This window comes from Theropithecus gelada, chromosome 8 (assembly GCF_003255815.1).
Source record: "Theropithecus gelada isolate Dixy chromosome 8, Tgel_1.0, whole genome shotgun sequence".
Taxonomy (NCBI): Eukaryota; Metazoa; Chordata; class Mammalia; order Primates; family Cercopithecidae; genus Theropithecus; species Theropithecus gelada.
This window is the reverse complement of record NC_037676.1, coordinates 82,952,836-82,975,007: the sequence shown is the minus strand read 5'-3', so window position 1 is coordinate 82,975,007 and position 22,172 is coordinate 82,952,836. Positions and strand designations below refer to the sequence as shown.

The following is a 22,172-nucleotide window of genomic DNA, read 5'->3' as shown; positions in this document are numbered from 1 at the left end:
GGGCACCCCTGTACATTCAAACCATAGTAACAAGTGTATTATTTATTACTGGATAACAAATTTCCACAAATTTAGCAGCTTTAAACCATGCAGACTTATTCTCTCGTAGTTTCTGTGGGTCAGGAATCGGGGCACAGCTTAGCTGGATCAACTGCTCATCAGGGTCTTTCTCATGAACCTAAATTTAAAGTGTCAGCCAGGGCTGGGCGCAATGGTTCATGCCTGTAATCTCAGCACTTTGGGAGGCTGAGGCAAGAGGATCACTTGAAGCCAGGCGTTCAAGACAGCCTAAATAACATAGTAAGACCCCCATCTCTACAAAATGTGTTTTTTTAATTAGCTGGGTGTGGTGGTGTACATCTGTGGTCAGCTACTTGGGAGGCTAAGATGGGAGGATTGATGGAAACCAGGAGGTTGAGGCTGCAGTAAGCCATGATCAGACCACCGCACTCCTGTCTGGGAAACAGAGCAAGATCCTGTCTCAGAAATAAAATACAGTGTCAGCCAGGGCTGGAGTATCATCTGGAAGCTCAACTGGGGAGGGATCCTCTCCCAAGCTCCCTTACGTGGTTGTTGGCAGGATCCATTTCCTTTTGGGTTGTTGGTCTGAGGGCCTTAATTCCTAGCTACTATTGACTAGAGTTAGGCCTCTCCTCAGTCTTTTGTTATGTGGGCCTCCCCACCATAACAATTTACTTCATCAAAGCCAGCAAGATGGAAACCCAGTCTATGTAGCCCAATTATGAAGGTGACACATCGTCACCTTTGCCATATTCTCTTGGTTACAAACAAGTCATAGGTCCTGCCACACTAGTAAAGAGGGTATTAAAAAGGGTGTGAACAGTAGGAGGTGAGATCATTGGGGGGGTATCTTAAAGTCTGCCACACCAAAATGTTGATTTAAATATTACTCACCCAGTCCAAAGCTTGTATGTAGGCATGAGATATTTTGCTAGTGGGGGAAAAAAAGACCCTGGGGGAAAAAAAAAAAAGCCCATGCTTAAATATAATGTGACTCTAGGGTCCATCGAAAGTCTACAAAGCTGAACAGTCTAGTTAACTGCTCAGGTGCCCACAGTCCCTAATCAGTCACATTAAAAGCTGTTGTGCTTGTGTTTCTACTCCTTGCATTCATTCTATGTGACTCATTCATAATAGATACTAAGTGCTGAATAGATGAATGTTTTTTAAATCTAGTGTTTCTCCGTGGTGGGAAGCAGTATAGTGTACCAGTTCAGAGCATGAACTTTGGAGTCAGAAAAACCTGGGATCACTTGCTTCCTTTGCCACTTACTTGCTATATAACCTTTGGCAAGTTACTCAAATTCTCTAAGGCTCAGTTTCTCTATAAAATGGGGATAGTACTACCATATTTTATTACATCTAAGGCACTATGTATTTTAAGATACAGCATTATTTTCTGTGTAATTCATAAAGAAAAATAATGCTGCCAATTAAACTGTGATATAACTTGATTATAAAATGTACCCTGATTTCAAACATATTAAAATATGAAAAAAATGTATGCTTTAGAATTGATGAAATGTAAGGATGCCTACCTTTTGTGGTTTTGATAAATTTAAATGAGATAGTACACGTAAGACACTTAGTATACGTACCTTTCATATAGTAAGAGCCTAATAAGTATTAGCTATTTTATTATTAGCAATTATGGTCCTCTTCTTGCAAACTCTTAAAATGAGTCATTATATTTTGCTTTCTTTTCTAATATTTGAAACTGAGTTATAGAACAGATCTACAAAACCATTGTTGGTTTTTTTCAAAGAAGGAGGGAGATACTAACAAAATGGCTGTCACAGACCAGATGATGTATAATGACCTGTAGTTCTGTGCAAAATGCTTAATAAGTGTGACACTTGACAAAGGCCTTTGTGTGGAAGGTGTGCTTCCCACACTTCATCAAGCTCTTGAGCGAAGGTAGAATAAAGGCCCAAATTATGCTCAGCAATTCAACAGGTCGAGAGCCAGCTTTTAATGCCCCTCTGCTCCACTTGTCTGTTCCTGTGATAACTGATAATTTGGTGACTAGCTGAGCCATTGCTCCACTGTGAACTGAAGGAAACCCTTTATATCTGAGACTGGAAATACTTCTGATGACAATGAAGATGTATTTGAAGCAATGTGATATTGATACAAATTGCTCCAAAGGCACAGCTATAATATACCACCATAGGAGGCCAAAGTCTGGACCATGAGTGTATCTGTTAAATTGGCCATAGGTATAAGAAACAAAGCCCAGTGCACTTCAATTACAGTCATGTGTCACTTAACTATGGGGATACGCATTCTGAGAAATGCGTCATTAGGCAATTTTGTCATTGTGCAAACATCATAGAATACTTAACACAAACCTTGATGGTATAGCCTACTATACAGCTAGGCTATATGGTCTAGCCTGTTACTCCCAGGCTACAAACTTGTACAGCAAGTTATTGTACTGAATACTGTAGGTAATTGTAACACAATAGTATTTGTGTATCTAAATCTAAACATTAAAAAGGTACAGTAAAAAATATAATATAAAGGATTAAAAATGGTATACCTGTATAGGGCATTTACCATGAGTGGAGCTTGCAGGACTGGGGGCTGTGTTGGGTGAGTCAGTGAGTGAGTGGTGAGTGAAGTGAAGGGCTAGAACCTTATTGTACACTACTGGAGACTCTATAAACACTGTACACTTAGGCTACACCAAATTTATTTTTTAAAATTTTCTTTCTTCAGTAATATAGTAACCTTAGCTTACTGTAACTTTCTTAGTTTATAAACCTTTAAGGTTTTTTTTTAACTTTTTGACTCTTTTAATAACACTTAGCTTAAACCACAAATACATTATATAGCTATACAAAAATATTTTCTTTACATCCTTAGTCTATAAGCTTCTATTTTAAAATTTTTTAATTTTTCACATTTTATACCTTTTTGCTGAAAACTAAGACATAAATACACACATTAGTCTGGGCCTGTACAGGCAGGATTATCAATATCATTGTCTTCCACCTCCACATCTTCTTCTACTGGAAGGTGTTCAGGGGCAATACCATACATGGAGTTGTCATCTCCTATGATAGCAGTGCCTTCTTCTGAAAACCTCTAAAGGACCTGCCTGAGGCTGTTTCATGGTTAACTTTTGTTTTTACATAAGTAGAAGGACTGTATTCTGAAATGACAGTAAAAAGTACAGTATGGTAAGTACTAGCCAATAGGAATTTTTCAGCTCTATTATAATCTTACAAGATCACCATGGTACATGACTGTATATGGAAGGACAACTGGCCACTCATGAGTGTCCTTGGCCACCATGAGAGACTTCATAATACTTGCCCCTTTGCACACTATTCTTGCTGCCTAATTGCCTGTGTGCCTAGCTGAACTGTAAGCTTGCAAAGGGCAGTGACTGTGTGTCCTGCTTGCCATTTTTTCTGCAGTAACTAGCACTCAGAAGGTTCTTAAATCATCGCTTGGTGAATGCATGAACACGGTTTAACCTCAGGCAAAGAGTGAATTACATATAATGATGCCAGACTTTATCAAAATTCAAATAATAATCATTTTTTTATTCAGTACATATTCGTCAAAATTATGGTTTGTGGTCTGCCATTAATAAGACATGTTCTTTAGGTTGTTAAACCAAGTGAGTTTCTGAAAAATAGGTATTGTGACAACTGGAAGTGCATATAGAGAAATTGTTCCAAACGACCTGTTCCTCAGTTTTATGCCATATTATGGGGCAGTATATGAACCTCTTCATTTTCAAACACATAAACACAGTGGGTCGCTTAAGCTTATAGTCTCAATTGGCTAGTCTGTAAAATGGAAATGATAATAATACCTCCTCTTGGGGTTGACGTAAAGATAAGATTAAATTGTACCTTTTAAATAATAATATCCCTGGTACATAATCAGCAATGAATGAGTAGTAAATAACAATATCATCATTGTTTCCATTGTAATGGAAACTTACGTGTTCACAGATCTGGGTGCCAGGAAACTTTGGTGGTTCTTGGAGTGAGATACAGTGCTCTTGGATATTTCTCTCTTGAGATCCAAAAGACTTGGGTTTCTGGTGCAGCAACATGTGTTCTTTGAGGGGCTCTGATGATACTATGGAGAGCTATATATATAGATATATATATATTTTTTGAGACGAAGTCTCCCTCTGTTATGCAGGCTGGAGTGCAGTGGTGTGATCACTTCTCACTGCAGCCTTGCTGTCCCAGGCTAAAGCCATCCTCCCTTCTCAGCCTCTCAAGTAGATGGGACTACAGATGTGCACCAGCATACTCAGCGGATTTACTGATTTTTTTTTTTTAGAGATGGGGTCTTGATGTGTTGTGCAGGGCTGGTATTGAACTTCTGAGTTCAAGTGATCCTCCCTCCTTGGCCTCCCAAAGTGCTATAATTACAGATGTGAGCCGCTGTGGCTGGCCTTCAGCTACATTTTGCTATAACATGAACTGCTGTTTGGGGGTACTGTTGTTTGTGCATTTCTTTCCTAAAATATTCAGTGTCCTGGGACTGAGTTTTGGAAAATGGTAAAGCCCAGTCATGTGAAGCCATGGTTCTCAAGCCTGGCTGCACGCTGAAATCACCAGGGGAGGCAGGGAAGCACTACAGATGCCTGGATTCTACCTAGAACTCAGTACTTCGAATAGTTCAGATTGAACCTGGATGAGCAGTATTGAGAACCTGAGATTTAGAGACACTGGGAATCACTGTTTCTCAGTAGTCATGTCTGTTTTCCTCAGCTGAACCCATTCTGTTCTGTTTTTTGGGTTGTTTGTTTGTTTGTTTGTTTTTGAGGTAGAGTCTCACTCAGTCACCCAGGCTGGAGTGCAGTGGCATGATCTCGGCTCACTGCTGCCTCCACCTCCCAGGCTCAAGCAATTTTCCTGCCTCAGCCTCCCGAGTAGCTGGGATTACAAGCACCTACCACCACGGCTGGCTAATTTAGTAGAGACAGGGTTTCACCATGTTGGCCAGGGTGGTCTTGAACTCCTGACCTTGTGATCTGCCCGCCTTGGCCTCCCAAAGTGCTCAGATTACAGGTGTGAGCTACTGTGCCCAGCCCTGTTATTTCTTTTCTTTCTTTCTTTCTTTTTTTTTTTTTTAAGTGTTTTATTTGCTTTGGATTTCAATAGATCCTGGATATATCCTGGAAGTCGAGTGGATGCAAATGTTAAGCCATGGTGGGAAGGGACACTATGGAAGGAGTGACACAATTGAGTGCCTCCTTGGTGCTAGACCTGTGATGAACTTTTACCCTATTATCTTCTGTTAATTGTTGTTAATTTTTTGCTAATTTACTATATTGGTCAGATTAGGCTAGGTCTGCCATGGTGACAAGCAGCCCCAAATCTCAGTAGACTTAAACAGCAAAGTCTTTAATATATTTCTGGCTTATGCTTCATGTCCATCCAGGATTCAGGTAAAGGTAGCGAGGAAGAGAACACAGAGAACTGAGCACCAACGTTAGAGAAGCAACACTTGTCACTTCTGCTCACGTTCCATTGACCCAAGCAGATCATGGGGTCATGCCTAACTGCAGGGGAACAGGGCTTACAGTCTACCCTAGGCCTCGAAGGAGGAGGCCTTGTGAACAGTCTTTAAGACCTGAACAATGAGAATGGTTTTTTGTTTGGCAGCAAGTCAGTTTCTTTTTGCATTTATCCATTTATGAAATCCCAAACCAGAATAGGTATTATATGGAACTATTCTGGGGCTTTCAGAAGTGTTCATATTTCATATCAAGTGGAGTTAATTTGCATACATACATATCATTTCGTAATTTTAAGAAATTTTGTGGAGGGTTTTCAAAAGAAATTTAATACTTGTTTTAATTTTCTGTTATAATTTTAGCATGGGAAAATGGCTGCAAAGCTGCAGATATTTTTGTTCTTTCCTTTTCTATATTTGTTGAACTAGTTAGAGGTGACTGCACATACCAGTGCAGAGGAAATACTTACCCAAACCACTAAATGGCTGTCCTGCTTGGTGTTGCATTTGTGGGAGATACTGGCTGTCCTGTTAGTATTCTACATTACTGAGCACTCAGCACCATGACAAGATATTAAACTGAAAGAAATGTTAAAATTAGTTCAGAAAATACAATCGTAAGGAAAAGAAAAAACAGGAAGAAGAAAGTCAGGAAAGACCCTTTAGGTTTGGGAGTAGACAGGAGAGACGTTTGTTTTGCTCATTTCTGATAGACAGTGGCACTCCACAGTTCGAAGCCAAGTAAGTAAGACTGGCAGCTGCTTGCTCAGGGTGTACACACTAAGGTCTCTGCCTGCATCACTTCTCCTGGAAGTGAAGAGCCCTGAAATTCCCAGACGCTAGATGTTCATGTAGCAAAACAGCAAATGCTAGAGAGCATCTCTCATGGGGTCTGCCTTTGAGGATCGGAGAGGCCTGGCTATTTAGCACTGCGTATTTTTTCCATCAACTCTGTAGCTGACTTTGGGCTTTAACTTTTCTCAGGGGTTACTACATGTTTGGGGAAGCTGACAGCCCCAGCATGGATGATATTACTTTAAACATTTTTAAAACATTCTGTCCTTTTCAGATAACTTTGCTTCATTACTTCCTTCTTTATAAAATGTCCCCTTAAAGAGTAGGACACGTTTTATTCATTAGAATTGGAAGGGGAAAAAAGCATTCCATTCTTTAGAGCCACATCCAGTGTTCACTGCTTTTGAAGAAGGAGGGATGTTTGACACAGAAATGCATCAATGGGGAAGGCCACATTTAACTTTTGTTGTTTGGGCTCAGCACTGGAGCCAAACCAGTTTTTCTTGCCCCCCCCCCCCCCTTTTTTTTTCCTTTGGTCCAAGTGGCAGAAGGCCCAGAAATATAAGTTTGCATTGCCAAGAGATGGCTCTAAATATAGTGCTGGTGGGCAGGAAGATTGTTTCCTCATGAATGCAACTGGTGTGTGCTGTATACTCCTTGCCCTCCTCCAGTGGGAAGGAAGAGTTTGGCTTTGCTGCACCACAAGCCTCAGGCCCTCCTGGCTGGAGGAGTTTAGAAACAGGAGCCTGGGCAGATTTGCTTTGCACTGTCATCTCCAGCCAAGACGTGCAGATCAAACAGTCACTACCTAACTGGCTGTTTTATTCTTTAGGATTTAGGAGTATAATTAAACACGTAACAGTGGCCAGCTTTTAGAGACTGGGAAGAAAGCATTGTGTATGCCTTGTTTAAACACAGATTGTTTGTAAAAGGTATAAAAAAAAAAACACGTTGCTTTGCCTTGTGTTTGCTTGGAAATACAGGAGGAGTTGGCTGGCTACTGTCTACCAGCCAGCTTTGAAACGTGAATACTTTTTACTTTTTCACCAGGGCAGCATTTTGCTCTTTCCTACTGCAACTGAAAGGAAATGGAACTGGTGGGATTATTAGACTGGCTTGAAAATGCTAACTTTAAAAGATTTTTTTTTTTTTTTTTGGCCAGACACAGTGGCTCAGGTCTGTATTCCCAGCACTTTGGGAGGCCAAGGTGGGCAGATCACCTGAGGTCGGGAGTTTGAGACCAGCCTGACCAACATGGAGAAACCCCGCCTCTACTAAAAATACAGAATTAGCCAGGCGTCAGGACGCAGGCCTGTAATCCCATCCACTAGGGAGGCTGATGCCAGAGAATCACTTGAACCCGGGAGGTGGAGGTTGCGGTGAGCCGAGATTGCACCATTGTACTCCAGCCTGGGCAACAAGAGCAAAACTCCATCTCAAAAAAAAAAAAGAGATTTTTTTTTTAAGTTTACCCCCAAAGCAGAGCAGTCTAGCATTATAAAGAGCTTGACTCAAAACCTCCTACTGTTCTCTTGCCCTCAGCAATTAAATAAAATATACTTTGAAACCTCAGCTTGTAGATCAGATTGCCCCAAAGGGATGGAGAGAGCTGGTTTGATCATTGTATTGGTCCAGTTCCTTGATAAAGGTTTACTTTATCTTTTCTTTTTTTTTTTTTATCTTTTTTCCTTGGCAGTGGATATAAAATGACAGCTTTGCAGATTAATGTTGGTTTGGCTTTTATGGTAAAAGCTTATTATGCCTAAGGAAATACTGCAAAGTAGCCAGTGCATTTATATAATGAAATCATCTGTGTTGAATGTATTAGCATTGAATAATTAAACTCAGCCTATAGTTGGTTCTGAAACGCAGTGCTTCTTAACAAGAGACTGTTAACTCAATAACAAGCAATGGGTAGATCTCATCTCAGAATCCTGGCTGGGGCTGGGAACGGTGGCTCACGCCTGTAATCCCAGTACTTTTGGAGACAGAGGTGGGTGGATCACCTGAGGTCAGGAGTTCGAGACCAGCCTGGCCAACTGGTGAAACCCTGTCTCTACTTTAAAAATTACAAAAATTAGCCGGGTGTGGTGGTGAGCACCTGTAATCCCAACTACTTGGGAGGCTGAGAATCACTTGAACCCAGGAGGCGGAGGTTGCAGTGAGCCAAGACTGCACCACTGCACTCCAGCCTGGGTGACAAGAACAAAACAAAAAAAGAATCCCGGCTGACTTCAAGTCATGCCACTCACACCACTTGAAGGAGAGCAAAATAGTGATTTTTGGTGCTGAAAGATCACACTTTAGCATCAAGCAATTTCGGGAATCTTTACATGTATGTACTTTTAGATTCCACTGATTGGGAAAATGCAAAGGAGAAACAGCTGCTGGAAATTAATGCTTATGTATGAATTTTTATTTTACTCATTATAATACCTTCCACGTATATTTGGAAAATAATTCAAATATGAGGTGGGTAAATTGCAGCACCTGAAACAGTGCTTGCCTCATATTAGCATTTGGTAAATAGTTTTGACTGAAAATTAAACATTGTTCAGTCAGGAGACTGTTGTTAGTGTCCAAGCAGACTGACAGAAACTTCAGACCCACAGGTTAGAAACCAAGATCCAATCTATTTCTCTTCCTCTCTTCCTTATAGGGCTCTTGTGTTGTCACTGTAAACAAAGACCAGGAAAGAACCAGCACACTGGCCCAGGGAGTCATTCTTTGGTCAGGGAAGGGCACCCTAGCAGTGAGAAGTAGTTTGCTGCCCACCTAGCTTTACAGTGTGATTATTTATGTGATTTCAAGCTGACAGTTTAAAGACTTCCTCCGCCTTGCCTCTTCTGTAATAAATATGTTCAGATACTAAGATTTGAGTGGTTAAAAAAAAGCAAAACTTTTCCCATTAACATTGTTTTGTTAAAACAGGTTATCTACGTTGCGGGAATAAACATTTTCCCACACAAGAATTATTAGAGTGATTCATTCGTAAATATTTTTATTTTTCCTAAACTGATTTTTAGTCGAAAAGATTTGTTTAGGAACAGTCACCCCAAGATGTCTTCAGAGATTCCTGAACTCCTCAGCGCTGTGCCGTCCAGGATAGTAGCCGCACATGGCTTTTGACCATCTGAGATGATGCTAGTCGGAACTGGGATGTGCTAAAAATTTAAAATAAGGCCGGGTGCAGTGGCTCACACCTGTAATCCCAGCACTTTGGGAGGCCGAGGCGGGTGGATCACCTGAGGTCAGGCGTTCAAGACCAGCCTGGCCAACATGGTGAAACCCCGTCTCTACTAAAAACACAAAATTAGCCAGGTGTGGTGGTGTGCTCCTGTAATCCCAGCTACTTGGGAGGCTGAGGCAGGAGAATTGCTTGAACCCAGGAGGCAGAGAGTGCAGTAAGCCGAGATCACGCCATTGCACTCCAGCCTGGGCAACAAGAGCAAAACAACTTCTCAAAAAAAGAAAAAAAAAAGAAAAGTTTAAAATACATGCTGGATTTTGAAGAGTTGTATGAGGAAAAGGATATAAATTATCTTGTCAATTTTTAATATTGATTTCACATTGAAATATTTTGCGTATGTTATACTAAATAAGATATGTTATTAAAATTAATTTCTCTCTCTCTTTTTTTTTTTTTTAGTGTAGCTACCAGGAAATTCAGAATTACGTATGTGGCTTACGTTGTGTTTTTATTGGGTAGCGTAGAATTAGAGTTTGAGGAGATCCCACCCCTCTGAGTCAGAGTGAGAAATCATCCCTGGCCTCCAATTGCACACAAGTTGACAGTCATTGCCTGTGGTGCCAACCCTGTTCCATGTTGCAGCTGCCTTGGGGGATGTATGAGGACTGTGAGACCATACCTTGGCTGTGCAGGCAGGAATATCCTGAACTCCTGGCCTGATACCATTTGCCCATCCAGGAGGAGTTCTCGATTAGCCTAAAGAATAGTTAACTAGAAGCTTCCAGGGTGCAGGACTAAGTTCAAGTTAATGTTAAGGTGATTCTGTGAGAAGGCAAACACCTTATACAGTGCAGGTGAGGGAAGATTCACGCACCTGGAACCGTCCAGGCTGGTTGAGTTCGGCCTGATAAGTCACCTCTGGTAAAGAGGGAAGGAGGGTCCACCCCTGGTTCAGTTACTGACACCTTAGGTAAAGTCACAGGCCAATGTCCTGCTGCTCTCCACAGGGACCCTTTTCCTTGGAAGTGATTTACCAAATGCTAATTGAGTGTTTGTTAAATGTTTACTATGGGCCAAGCACTGGGTTTTTCTCTATGCATTAAACGTGTGAATAAAGGGAAAAAAGGGCTTCTGTCTTGAGTGGCACACATAGGACAACTCGATTTCTCTTCATGCAGAATAAACATCAAGAGATTTTGGAAGCATAACTTTTTGGTAGGTGGGCAGCGGGTGATCATTGGTCCCAGCACCCTTACTCCTTGTCTAAATCAGAGGTTGCAGCTCTGGTCATGTTATATTGGACGATTCCACACACTAAACCTATGTAGTAGATCCTGCCCCACCTCAGGGCTATGTGGTATGATATATACTGTCTCCACACTGTGCAACTGCATGCTATCTTATTGGTTTAAATGGTGTAGGTGACCATAACACAACAGCAAGCATCCTGTGTATATAAGTACAGAAAAGATACAGTAAAAATCACTGTAAAAGACAAAAAGTGGGGCCAGGTGCAGGGGCTCACACCTGTAATCCCAACACTTTGGGAGGCTGAGGCAGGACTATCTCTTGAGGCCAGGAATTCAAGACCAGCCTGGTGAACATAGTGAGACCCCATCTCTACGAATAAAAGAGTAAATAAAGGGCTCCTAATCTACTAGGGAGGTGAAGGCTGTTGGTCATTTGCAGGTAGTTAAAATTATATAGTTGTTAGGAAGTAGATGGGGCCATTCAGTTGTGGGCACAGGGGCTGAACTCACATCACACCTCACTCATTAGTAGATGACCATAGATATCAAATTGCTTTAAACGAGTTTCTGCGTCTTCACTGCTGAATCCCCAGCACCAGGAAACGTGATTGGAACCATTAGTTGCTAAATAAATAATTTGTTAAATGAACCAATGTTTGAATGGAATTTCTGCATTTCTCCTACTCCCCAGAAAAAAGGGCCTGACCATGTCTTTCAGAGGCAGCCTAGAAGCTGGAGAAGATGTCTCAGAACTAGTCAACTTCCTTCTTCTCTCCCTTCCTCCTTTCTTAACTTCCTTCCAAATTTTGGTGTCTTTCCTGACTCTTAAGCCAAGTTCCCCTCACCAGTCTGTCTTTCTGTTTCCAGAACTTTTTCCTACTATCTTCCTTGGGTTCTTTCCACCCAAGAATAAGTTGCTTTCACTCTTGCTGTTTGCTACAGCAATGCCCATTCCCCTACCATTTCCACTAGTCTAAAATATGGATTTTACACAGTGTTTTAAAAAGTGATGTTGCTAATACATTGGTTTGGGCCTAGCATCAGATAGCTGCCTCCTACTGTTGGTCAGTTTCTCCCTTCAAGGAACAAAAACTCCCCATTCTCACTTCACCAGACACATTTCTTCTGTTTACATGAGGCTCTCAAGCATACTTAGGCTGGAGAAGAGGGTTCCATTAGACTTTGCATGGTGCCCACTTTTATTATACCAATTATTTTGTTCTGGTTATATACTTGCCATTATTTTGGGAATGGGCATTTCTACATCACAATCTCTTTTCTTCTGACAATCCAAGAAACATCTCTGACATCTGACTATAAAACAGATATTTTTGAAGATGGAGTATAGCCTTCACATAAAGCCTTGCTGTTTGTAGGATAATTGCTATATCTAACAACGATTGCAACTTCCCAAGAGGAAAATGAAGTGCTTTAAACATTTTTTCACTGTGGCTCACGCCTGTAATCCCAGCACTTTGGGAGGCCGAGGTGGGCGGATCCCGAGATCAGGAGATCAAGACCAGCCTGGCCAAGGTGAAACCCTGTCTCTACTGAAATACAAAAAATTAGCCAGGCATGGTGGCATGCACCTGTAGTCCCAGCTACTCAGGATGCTGAGGCAGGGGGCTCGCTTGAATCGGGGAGGTGGGGGTCGCAGTGAGCCGAGATCGCGCCACTGCACTCCAGCCTGGCGACAAGAGCAAGACTCCATCTCAAAAAAAAAACTTTTTTTTCAAAAATCTACTTAAATGGTTCAAAGTTCTTGTGGTTGGAGTGGCTTTCATCATAATTGCTGATGCAATCATAAAGTCTTCAGTCAGCCTGAGTGTACACCATGGAATGAGGATGTGCTGAATGTAGCCTGTATTTCTCTAATGACATCCGTCATCCAAGTTTATTTTAATGCCACAGTATTTGGAAAGAGGAATTTACTAAGCCCTTGTCCCCAGTCTCACTCCCTACTTCCATTTTTCAGAGGTTTGTGTAGCATATAAAATAAAAGAGCAAATGCAAATCAAAAGTCTTCCAGCAGAGCTAGTGTTTTGTACTGTTTTGTAGTTCTGGCTATTTATGGTATAAACAATATTCAAGTCCCATGAACAGGGCTTTTCAATTAGCTTGAAAAAAATTATTAAATGTTTGGTGGGTACCAGAATAGCAAGATTCATGGTTATTTGGAAGGCCTGTTTTATGCTTTGAGGCCACTGTGGCCTACCACAGAGCCTACACTGCAGACTGTGAATTTAGCAAATCCCAGGGACTTGCCTGGAAGTCAGAATTGGTCCCATATGATTAAAAACAATTTATTCAAGTACCCAGTTTCTTCAAGCAGAAAGTTAGAAGTGTTGGGATCAAGGAAGCAGATAAGGAAAGTCTAGATGAAGCACATATTAGGAAGACAGCATATTGTCAAAGAGAGTATAAAGTGGATTCAGGACTACACAGTGATTTTCCAGTTTAATACTATTGCCTTTAAAATAGAAATAGTGCTGCTTTATATTATGAAGGACTTTATGGACTGATTGATGTGTACTTTCCCAACTATATTTTCTTTTTTTTTTTTTTTTTTTTTTTGAGACGGAGTCTCGCTCTGTCGCCCAGGCTGGAGTGCAGTGGCCGGATCTCAGCTCACTGCAAGCTCCGCCTCCTGGGTTCACGCCATTCTCCTGCCTCAGCCTCCCGAGTAGCTGGGACTGCAGGCGCCCGCCACCGCGCCCGGCTAGTTTTTTGTATTTTTTTTTTAGTAGAGACGGGGTTTCACCGTGTTAGCCAGGATGGTCTCGATCTCCTGACCTCGTGATCCGCCCGTCTCGGCCTCCCAAAGTGCTGGGATTACAGGCTTGAGCCACCGCGCCCGGCCTAACTCCCAACTATATTTTCATTTCACTTTACTAATAATGTGAATCGTGAGGACCTTTTGCCTGGTTTACTCTGCAGACTGCATTTAAATGCCTTTCTCCAGGAAGCCTTCTCTGACTCACCCCGAGACCAATCTCCTTGCCACCCAGGACTGAGTTCCCTATTGCCCATAACAATGGGTCCTGATCCCTCTCACAGTACCAAATTCGCATGATTATTTGTCTGCTGCCCCCATCAGACTTGTAAAAGTACTTGAAAACATAGATTCTATCTAGTTGGTTCTTGTACTGCCAAACTTAGTATAATACCCAGCGTGTCATAGGTGCTGAATTTACTTGAACTGTGGAGGCAAAAATGAGGTTCAGAAAACTTAAACATCTTGCCCAAGGTGCTAGAATGTGAACCCCATAAGAGTAAAGCCTCAAACTATCACATTCAGCACAATATCCCCAACATCTAGAAAAGTGCTTTGCACAGAGTAGGTCCGAAGAAGGTTGAATGGTAATAGACCAGGACTTAAACCCAGGTCTGCCCTATCAAAATCCTGTACTTTTTAATATTACATCCAAAAATACATACTGTGCTTTCTCTTCAGATGGTATAAATCTTTCGCCTTTTATTATACATCCAAAAACATGAAAGGCGATCGAACCTATTTAATAAGCTCCTCCCACATGCTCAACCCTGTGTAAGGGACTTTCTTGTTTATGATTTTATTTAATCTTTCCAACAGTGCTGGAAACATTGTATGAGGTTACATTTCACTTGGGTTAATACCTGAAAGCATAGAGTAGGCATTTAATTTTATAAGAAGTTGTCAGTTTCCCAAAGTGTTGGTTCCATTTTACAATCTTCACAACAATCCTGAGAAAGTCTGAGTTGTGAGAAAGTCCGAGCTGTCCTAGGAAATTAAATCTACTTTCCCTTGACAGAAATATATTTAATCAGTTAAGAGTAGTTGAGACGATTTTGATGTTTTCCTTATCTTTCCAAAGGGCCTGCTTGTTCCTGTTTTGTACACTCTGTCTTTAGAATCTGCGTGGTTCTGAGCTCGTGTTTGACTTCATTTTGAAGTACAATGTTTTTGCAACTGTAATCCGATATGTGGAATTTGGTCATGCTCATGTGCATTTACTGGTATTTTCAGATATGAAAGCACTTCCAAAATTATAAAAAGAGGAATTGCAGAGGAATATTTTAAATGGACACATTCATATATAGTAATCCCCTTGTTGTGATATGCATGTTTTCTAGCAAAGTTGATTGTACATTTTATAGAGTATTCTGTTATTTACAAGCTTAAGGTATATCACTTACTTAAAACTTTGGTTGAGGTGGGTGGCTAGTCTATTAAGATACTGGGTATTATCCATACATAATGGTATTTCTTCTGAAGATGTCATTTCCCCCTTATAGTTAAATTTACCCTCAGAGCATTTTTCTAGTCCTGGAACTTAGCTGCATAGTTGCCACAGCCCTACCAACCAAAACTAAGCAATTTCTCCCTGTGCTTGAGAATTCCTTGAATTGAAATTTCTCTATCTTGACTATCTATAAAGCTTAATATAGTCTCTATCTATAAAGACTATAATATAGTCTCTATAAAGCTTAATATAGTCTCTATCTTGACTATCTATAAAGCTTAATATAGTCAATGGTAACATTGCAGAAGTAGGGGCTGCCATCAAAACTACAATGTGATGTGGCTTTAAAATTCCATAGGAGTCCAGAAAGAAGTAAAACTATGTAGTTCCTGGATTATGACTTTGGAAATTTGAAACGTTTGTATCAAATAGATTGAGACACTGATACCTATATTTACAGCAAAACTAAGGAAAAAACAGAATGCTGCAGGAGATTGTAGGAATAGAAGAAATAGGTGTCCTCTTAAAGCACACAGTTTTTACTCTAAACTTACTTAAACATTTTAAAAATTGATCATTCAGATTGTAAATGTTTTTCTTAATTATTGACCATAGATTTTTTAAAGTACAGTTTTTAACGCATACAAGTGTCATTTCTGTTTTGTATTACTTTCATTTTCTCATAGCCATTTACTACTACAAGGGAATAAGTAAAAATTTCGGTACTTATGAGCTTTGAGGATCAGTAAAAAATAAAGACATAATCTGTTTGTCTTCTAGTTTAAACCACAGAATTAGCTACTTGAACGTTTAATATTGGTTAGTTCATGTGTGTCTCCTCATTACTTCTGGCCTCCCCAGTGGTAAAAGGGATGGTCCATTAGTTAAGCACATTATTTTGAGCAAAGATCACCCTTTCCCTGGTCTGTGCATAAAAAAAAAAAGCGTATTTATGCCAGTTGAGTGCACTTGTGAATTGTGATGAAGATGTCATGCACTAATTTGCAGCCAGATTAGATTATGACAAATTTAGCAGGGATGACACGATTATTTGAATGGAGATTTGAAATTTTTCATGATTTGAAAGTCCCCGAGCCCTTTATTCTCATGAATGATTATACTCTGCAACAAGGGAGACTATATTTAATGATGTGATTAGCAGTTTGTGACATATTTCATTTTGTGTTCTCATGTGATTGAGTTACTTTCAAATAGTACCTTGGGGAGATGAATTAACTGTTTTAGTGCCCTAGAATTTACTTTAATGAAGTACTTCTCTCCATGTTACTTCAATGTTCTAGAACAGTGCCATCCAAATATATATATACGTAATGTTGTGAGACACATGTTAAATTTTTCATTTTTAAAAAGTGAAAAGAAATAGGTGATATTAATTTGAATAATATAAATTTAACCACTGTGTCTAAAATGTTATTTCAATATGTAATCAGTATTTTGAAAATATTAGTGATGCAGTTTAGATTATTTTTTAAAATATGTCTTAGAAATCTGGTGTTTATTTTAAACTCACAGTACATCTCAATTCAGACTAGCCACATTTCAAGTCTAGAAAAGATCTCCCTGTCTTGCAGTCTGGAAGCCTCACATTGGATTTTGCTATGAAAATTACTAAGTTTTGTTTTTTCTTAGAGTCACATTTCACTATCTTTAAGTCTTGAGATCATTGAAAAGGGAAGTTTTGATCATTACAAAAGCCAGCACTTACTGAACCATCCACTGTGTGAAGCATGTTACATCTTTTCATTATCTAATTTAATTTTCACGGGGACCCTATAAAGTTAGACATCTCTATCTCTATGTTACACATGAGGAAATTGAGACACAGAGATTGATCTACCTGTTTGAGGTAACATTGGGTAGTAGGAGGCACAGTCAGGATTCCAATCCAGGTTTGCTGGGCCCACCGCCAGCTCTCTGCTGAGAAAGGAATGGAGACTCCAGGCATGCTGGCTGCTGAGCTACCAGGAGCCTTTCTGGATGAGTGAGAATGGAGGGTGTGCGGAGCAGCAGCAGCCAGGAGAGCCACTAGGTCAGCGCTGAAGCCCACCTGCTTCTCTGAACATCCCAGACATGTGTTTCTCTTTCTCCAGACAACATTTAGTTTATATTTATTTATCATTGCATGTATAGATGTTTACCCACTAAGTTCATACAAACACATCCTTAAGCATGTTTATAAATTTGCCTGAGTACCTATGCCTCATACTGTTGAGATGAGTAACTCCTTAACCTTTATACTAATAAGAACCTGTTAATGTCATTCAGATATATTTTTGATATGGAATTGTTTTCTTTTTAATTTTAATAGGAGTCTTTTTTTTTCATGCAGTTGCAAGATGTAATAGAGTGAAAACAGAGCTCCCATACAAAGGCAGGGGACCGAAAGAGGGTAGCTGTTGCCAGCTCAAATGCCTGGGTTTATATCCTGATCATTGTCCCTCCCCCTGTGCTCTCAGGCGATAGATGATTGGCTATTTCTTTACCTCCTGTTTTTGCCTAATTAGCATTTTAGTGAGCTCTCTTTACTACGTGATTGGTCAGGTGTGAGCTAAGTTGCAAGCCCCATGTTTAAAGGTGGATGCGGTCACCTTCCCAGCTAGGCTTAGGGATTCTTAGCCTAGGAAATCCAGCTAGTCTTGTCTCTCAGTACCCCCTCTGAACAGGAAAACCCAAGTGCTATTGGGGAGGTTGGCTGACGACGGCTCTAACTGCTTCCTGTTGAATTGGGGCATAGTAGGGGTCATGCAGTTGAGATTTCCTCGGGAGGGGTGCCTTTGATGTCATCAACATCAAAGCATGGGCTAGCAGACCGGTCCAGGAGTCTGTGGTAGATCTTAGTCATGGACTGCATCTGGGGCTCCATTTGAAGAACTATTTGTAGTTTTACAGCTTCGATTCTGGAAGAGACAAACTTAACAAGGAGGTTAAAGATACAGGGATTGAAATGTATGGCCTCTAGTGCAGGGGATTATTTCCTGGGCACACTTCACAGGCCTTGACTATCTGCTTGATAGTTTTGAAAAGGCCTGGTCCAGTAAATCATGATTTGGCCATCTGATGGGTGCTATCAATGCCTAAGTGAATGGTTTGGTGAAGGGTTTTAAGTAATTTTCATTGGTTAGCTGCAGGCAAAAGTATTTTCCCTTCTTCAGTGGCTGGACATCCTGAGGGGAGGAAACTATGTCCTCATGAGGTTCCCATTCTATTTCTCCTGCTGAGTACTGGGGCTTGGTTTCTTGGAGGCGACTAGGTGTCCTTCTATAAGTATTTCTAATGGAGGGTCCCGCCTCGTGGCTCTTTTGGCTTCAATATCTGCTTGGCAGTTCCCTTCTATTTCCCTTTTCTTTCCTTTCTGATGACCCCAGCAGTGTAAGACTGCCACCCTTTAAGTTTCTGTACAGCCAATAATAATCTCCCAATGGCTTCCTGATGTTTGACAGGTGTTCCCTCAGAAGTTAGGAATTCCCTTTCTCTCCATGTTGCTGTGTGGGCATGGAGGACTAGGTAAGCATACTTAGAATCTGTATATATATTTACCCTTTTTCCTTCTCCTAATTCTAGTGCCTGAGTGAGAGCTATTAGTTCTGCCAGCTGAGCGCTAGTTCCTGGAGTGAGGGGACTACCTTCAAGTATTCCATTAACGCTGACCACTGCGTACCCCACTTTTCAAAGTCCTTTTTCTACAAAGAAACTTCCATCAGTATACAAGTTGAGGTCGGGATCAGTCAAGGGAACCTCCAGAAGGTCCCCTCAAGTGGCATAGGTTTGAGCAATCACCTGTTGACAGTTATGTTCTATCTTTTCTTCATTGTCTGGGAGAAATGTGGCTGGGTTAAGAGTTGCACAAGCACGCAGTCACACCACTGGCGCTTCAAATGATAGAGCCTAATATTTAAGCAAATGGTTGTCTGACAGCCACAAGTCTCCTTTAGCAGTGAGTATGCCGTTTACATCATGAGATGTCCACACAGTAAGATCTCTTCCCTGTATTATTTTAACTGCCTCAGATATACTAAGACTGCTACTGCCGCCACTACCCATAAACAGTGAGGCCAACCCTTTGCCATTACATCAGTTTCCTTACTTAGGTATGCCACAGGTTGCAAGATGGTCCCTTGGACCTGTGTAAGGACTCCTAGAGCTATTCTCGTTTTTTTCTGTGACATAAAGAAAAGTCTTGCCCCGTTGGTAGGCTTAACACTTGGGCTTGGGTTAGGACCCTCTTAGGGCCTGGAAAGCCACTTCTGCTTCAGGTGTCCATCTTACTAAATGGGTATTGGCTTTCTGAGTTTCCTTAGTGTATATAATGGCCTGACTGTTTCGCCGTACTTGGGAATCCATATTCAGCAGAGAAACCTGTTATGCCAAGGAACGCTCTTAGTTGCTTTAGGGTTTTGGGATAAGGATAAGCCAGTATAGGCTGGATACATTCCTCACTGAGGGCCCTGGTGCCTTTGGATAGTTTTAGCCCTAAGTATTTATGTAAGCAGAGCTGAGCCTTTGGTTTGGAAAACTTGTAGCCACAGGTGGTGAGGAAGTTTAAAAGCGCTTGGGTGGCGTGATGGCACAAGGTTTCTGAACAGGTGGCTAGAAGTAAATCATCCATGTACCGAAGGACATAAGTGTCCAAGTATGAGAACTAGCTCAAGTCTTGGGCTAATGCCTGGCCAAATAGATGGGGACTATCCCTGAACCCTTGGGGTAAAACAGTCCAGGTGAGTTGAGATGTTGAGTTCAAAGGATCTTCAAAGGCTAACAAGAATTGAGAGTCAGGATGTACAGGGATGCAGGAAAAGGCATCCTTAAGGTCCAGGACTGTAAACCACTCTGGTTCCTCTGGTATTTAGGAAAGAAGAATACAAGGGTTAGGTACAGCTGGGTATAGAGGGACAACAACTTCATTGATAATCCTGAGATCTTGCGCTAACCTCCACTGTCCATTGGGTTTCTATACTCCTAAAATTGGAGTATTGCAGGGGCTATTGAATGGTTTTACTAGGCCTTGGACTTTGAGGTCCTTAACAATTTTTTGGAGTCCTTGTTGGGCCTCGGGTCTAAGGGGGTACTGCCTTTGGTAGGGAAAGGAGGTGGAATCCTTTAGTTTAACTTGAACAGGATGGGCATTCTTCACTCATCCATATTGTCCTTCTGTTGCCCAGACTTCAGGATTAATTCCTTCCTCAAGCAGGGGACAACAAATGGATGTTCCTTCTCCTATATTCAGGTATATAATGGCCCCTGCTTTTGCTAGAATGTTTCTCCCTAACAAGGGAGTGGGGTTTTCAGGCATAATTAGAAAAGCACATGAAAAGAGTAAAGTTCCCCCGTCACAGCTTAGTGGCTGGGAGAAGTATCTACTGACTGCCTGTCCTAGGACCCCTTGGATAGTGACAGATCTGGAGGACAGTTGTCTGGGACAGGAGAGTAAGACTGAGAAGGCCGGGCCAGTGTCCAGGAGACAGTTAACCTCCTGGCCCTCAATGGTCAAGCATACCCGGGGCTCTGTGAGGGTGATGGCATGGGCTGGCACTTGCCCCGGGCACCCTCAGTCCTGCTGCTGGATCATCTGGTTAGTGGCTTCTGCTCAGAGGACCTTCATCCCCTGGGGCAGTGGGCCTTCCAGTGATTCCCTTGATATAAGGGGCATGGATGAAGGGGCAGCTTATTTCTATGTGAACAATCTTTTTTAAAGTGTGCTTGTAGACTGCACTGGAAGCAAGCCTGATTAGGCATTCAGTTTGCCCAGCTTTTCCCTTTTCCAGAGTGTAATAGGAGTCATTTTAATAGAAGTCATTTTCTTTTTCCCTGGAGTTTGTAAGTAGGGATCTAGAGCTGGGAATCTCCTAACTACAGACATAGGTAAGGAGAAAGAAACTAGCAGTGTCTTCCAAGCATACTTTCTTGCTAGAAGACTGAAGAGAAGAAAAATGTTTTTCAGCATAATTGGTCAGGTGAACTAGAGTCTTCTCTTAGAAGCCTTTGCCAAGCCTCCCTGAGTTTGTTAGCATAGTGAGCATAGTAGGAACCAGCCCTTTCCTTTGGGCTGCTTCCATTTCTCCATCTACACAGCAAATAAGAGAAGGGGAGGAGAAATAGGAGAGGAGCTTGGAGGCTTTCTGCCCACCTCTCCATAAGTTAGTTGTCTTATCCTAGGGAGACAGAGTTCCAGTTTAACCAAGTGTGGGACATCTCCCTGAACCATCTGAGCACCTGATGTATAGAAGAGATTGCTTGAAAGACTATCGTGGTTTCTCCTGGAATCTGGGCTTCCAAATGCCCAAAATTTGGAGAAAATGCCTTATGTATGACCCAGAAATATGATGTATAATTTTGATATGATGAAAACAACCCATTACTTTAGCAATCCAAAAATTATACTCATTTCCTGAGTGGATTTTGGGACTGAGTATTTGCTAAATAACCTGAATCTTCAGTTATAATTGCTCATTAAAGTATGAACAGGGAAAGAGTAAACTAACAGTTCCTGCTTGTCCTACCCTTCTAGCCTGCAGGTTCTATCCAGTCATGCTGATGTGAGCCCTGTCATATCTCATACTTCATCCCTGGGTCTGAGCATTAAGGGACTGACCATCTTAAGTTTTGGCATCCATGATAGACATTCAGGACAGTGTTGATAACTTGTAAGGAGGAAGAGTCATTTTCTTTTCAGCCACTAAGTATCTGCTGAGTACCTGTATACCAGGTGCTCAGGGGAGACAGAAGTACATGTGACAGATGCACATCTGGGAAACAACAATATTCAACAAGATATTGTTGTTTCAATACAATTCAATACAAGCAAGCTCTGTATTGCCCTTTCTACCAAGTTCTTGAAAATCTTGTAGAATATTAAAATATGTTTGAATTATATTAGCAGGTTCTTATCAATGTAAAGGTTAAAAGGTTCAGTAAAGAAAAAAAAAGACTCTAGAGTCAAACCAACCTCATGTAAAATGCCAAGTCTCACTAGCTGTGTCACCTTGGGTACAGTACTTAACTTTTTTAAGCCATGTATTTATTTACAAAAATCCTATAGTCCTTATAGGATTGTTGTAAACATTAAATAATAGAATAAATGTGTGTGGTTTTAAAATGTGTCTGTAAAAACCTTTTTTAGAAAAGAATGCCAAGTGTAATATGTGCAGATACTCCTTCTCCAGGAGGTAGAGGAGTATCTAT

The 22,172-nt window shown here is 41.1% G+C and overlaps 1 protein-coding gene and 1 non-coding gene across 3 annotated transcripts in view; both read left to right on the top strand.

Moving 5' to 3' along the window:
• Window positions 1-22,172, top strand: part of ZNF704 (zinc finger protein 704) — a 248,392-nt gene that overhangs the window by 123,049 nt on the left and 103,171 nt on the right. The gene's annotated exons all lie outside the window — the stretch shown is intronic.
• LOC112630875 lies at window positions 10,620-10,753 on the top strand. Its single transcript, XR_003121003.1, has one exon. It is a non-coding gene; the product is annotated as a U11 spliceosomal RNA (small nuclear RNA).